The sequence below is a fragment of the Myotis davidii genome, unplaced genomic scaffold (assembly GCF_000327345.1).
Source record: "Myotis davidii unplaced genomic scaffold, ASM32734v1 scaffold839, whole genome shotgun sequence".
NCBI lineage: Eukaryota > Metazoa > Chordata > Mammalia > Chiroptera > Vespertilionidae > Myotis > Myotis davidii.
In genome coordinates, this window is record NW_006290027.1 from 122,464 (window position 1) to 125,678 (window position 3,215).

At 57.2% G+C, this 3,215-nt stretch overlaps 1 protein-coding gene across 2 annotated transcripts in view; it reads right to left on the bottom strand.

The window, feature by feature from the left end:
- The window catches only part of LOC102751611 (chromosome unknown open reading frame, human C11orf63), a 111,842-nt gene that overhangs the window by 11,327 nt on the left and 97,300 nt on the right, over positions 1–3,215 (bottom strand). The window lies entirely within an intron of this gene.

Consider the following 3,215-nt stretch of genomic DNA (forward strand, 5'->3'; position numbering starts at 1 on the left):
GGATGTGGAGGAGTGGGGGGTGGGGGGGGGAGGGAGCTGGCATTCTCTTCTTTATAGTCAGCACTTTCAGCAATACAGTATTTTTAACGAAGGTGTGTGCACCCTGTGTGACAGGTAACACTTAAGGGACTAAGGATAGTGGAGACATGCCTTTCGTATGCGCCCGGAAGCCAAAGGCGTCCTGTGGCGGCTGTGTTGTGATACTTGTGCCCTTGGGGTGTCCTGGACCTGAACCCCTGCCCCAGGTGTGCCTGTGCTCTGACCGGACTCTGCCTCCCTCTCCCTCTGAGACTCTTCTGGTCCCGGGCCACCTGGGTGATCAGGGCGAGTCCAGGGCAATCTCTTTGTCTTAATGTGCCGATTAGCACCTTCAGGAACAAAATTGCTACCTTCACTGCAATGAAAGCTCCTTTTTTCAACAGCCTGCAGCTGGCCAGGGCCCTGACTCGGAAGGTCCTGGCGATGTGGGTGCTTGAGCTGCCTCTAGGCCCTGGCAGCACGCTGTGGAGCGAACAGGGCATCCCCCTGGAGAACGTGCTGGGCCCAAAGCCCTGGATGCGCTCCCTGCAGGATTGAGAGTGCGGGCGTCTGGCCTCCTAGGCTCGTCTACAAAACCACGTTATCTATGAAACGCTTCACATGGTGTGATGCTGCCTCAGGACCTACCACGCAATGACGTTTCTGTGTGTGTGTGTGTTTGTGTGTGTGTGTGTGTGTGAAGGGGGTGGTTGTGATCCCAGAAAGATATTTCTTACAGTGACATGGGGGTCACCCAGTGCGTGTCGTGGTTCCACAGCCAGGGCAGGAACCATGGCCCCAGCAGAGCAGAGGGTGGGAGGGAGTGGATCAGAATGAGCAGGGAAGCCCCGTGTGGCTGTGAGGACGCTGGGGACAGGCCTGCTGGGCGGTGGGCTGGGCGAGCTGGTGACTGCTCCGCAGGCCTGGGCAGGGAGGGGTGGGGGTACAGGAGGTGGCAGGAGTGGGCTGGTGTTTCATAGCCATCAACCTCAGAGTCACGTCTCAGCCCAGGCCAGTCTTTCTTTTCTCTTTAATGGACACGCTGTCTGCCTAGTCCAGTTTCCTCCGCTCTTCAAAGCCGCCCTTTCCTTTTCCTCGGAAGGCCCCACAGGAGGGTGCGCTGACTTTAAAACCCCGAAGGGCGTCTGCCCGGCTGCAATCTGATCACCGTTAACATTCCTCAGTGTGTCCGTCCTCCCTGCCCCCACCCGCAATGAGGCCGTCCTTTTAAAATATATATATATAATTTTTTTTTCTGGATTTCAGAGAGGAAAGGAGTGAAAGAGAGACACGGAAACATCAAAGAGAATCATTGGTCGGCTGCCTCCTGCTCGCCCCCTACTGGGGATCAAGCCTGCAACCAGGGCATGTGCCCTTGATCGGGGCTCCCCGGGACCCTTCAGTCCACAGGCCGACGCTATAACTATTGAGCCACGCTGGCCAGGGTTGAGCCCTCCTTTTTCAAATGATAAACAAGCTTCTGGAAGCGGCCACGTGCTTCTCCACCTTCCGCAGCCCTGGGCGCAGCGCGGGCTCCCAGGCTCTGTCCTGCCCTCAGGCTGGGCCTCCGCCCAAGTGCTCCCCCAGTCTCCCTCCTCTTGTTCACGCTCCACCATCCTCTGAGACTCAGCTCACAATTGTCTCCCAAACCTGCCTACCCTGGGTAGGGGCGTGTCCGATCCTCCGTTCCCTGCACCTCTTCCCCCCATTTAAATTACAACGTTACCCTGAAGCCGTTTACATGGGTGCCTTCTCTTGACACCAGCACCCACCACAGCTCCCACTGGGATCCAACACATGCACGTCCAAGCGAGGTGAGGTGGCTTCCCGCACGCTTGTGGGGGGGCCCTCTGGGAGCGGCTGGCGAGCTGACCGTGTGGCTGAGGCCCTCCCTGCGCCCAAGTCACAGCCCTTCCCAGGGCACTCAATAGCCAATGGCTGGTCCAGGTCGGGTAGCAAGAGCCTGGCCCCTTGCCTTTGAGGGCCATCCCCACCCACAGCCCTCAGCGCTGGGCTGCAGCCTTTGTGCTTCCTGCAATGCTAGCATATCATCCACATTTGTTTTCATTTTTCATTTTTTCACTCAACAGGGTAAAGTATGTTGGGCCTTGCTGCTCACAAAAGCCTGTGTTCATAAACCCTGGCACGATGGGTTGAGTGTTTTGGGGGGTGGGGACGGGTAATTGGGTGTCCGGTAATAACAGTAAAAAATCATGTACTTAACTTGCTTAGATCTTATTGCCGTCACCCCATGATTATGATTATGCCCAGAACAACTGATTCAGAAAAATTATAAGGATTTAGGGATGACTATACGGGGTCAAGCACCCACATCCAAAATTCACCGTCGTCCTGTTGGCTAAGCACAGCCCTCCTGGAAACTTCTGGTTTTGACTGTGTGCAGCGAGGCAGCTCTGCAGTCTGGGCTGGTGCCTGCAGCTAGGGGAGGGCGTCTGTTCTTTGATGAGCCAAGGAGGAGCCACATCTTGCTCAGGGATAAGCTTCAGTTGCTGCTGTCATCACTCAGGGTCACTGGAACTCACTATTCCCTGGGGGTCCTCAATGACCCCCAACCCCGCCCACTCCCTCCACAATGACCCGTGCATGCACATCTCCATCCCATCACAGGCCTCTCCAGTGAGAGCACCCCATTACACAGAGCACCCCTCCAGCTTCTGACTGCGACCGCTGAAGCACGTGATCTTGTCTGAGGGGTTCTTATTGCTTCCAACGGGACAAAGGCAAAGGCCATAAAACAGCTCCCTCCAGAGCCCTCGTTTCTTCCGAAACATTGCACGTTGCCATTCCCTCCCTCAATTCACCTTTAACGGTACAGACTCAGTCGGAGAGACAAGCGCACAGGCTGCTGGTCCTGGTGCATCTTCCTGTGGAAAGAGCCCAGGGGAGATGCACGGCCTCGGGAGGGAGCTCCCGCTCTCCTGCGCGTGTGGCTGCAGGAGCCGAGCTGAGCCCAGGCCTGGCCCGGTTCTCAGGTGGGGAGACAGTGGACGGAGGGGACTCGCAGTGGCCACCGTGCTCCCACTCACTCAGCCCCCTTCCTCTTCTTGGCGGAGACTCAGCCCTGCCTCGGGGTGAGGGGGGCGTGGGGAGCTTTTCTGAGGGTGCGATGTGTCAGTGTGTGCCCAAAGGGGCTATTGTCTCTGCAGGTGTAGCCCTGCCCACAACGGAGCAGAAGG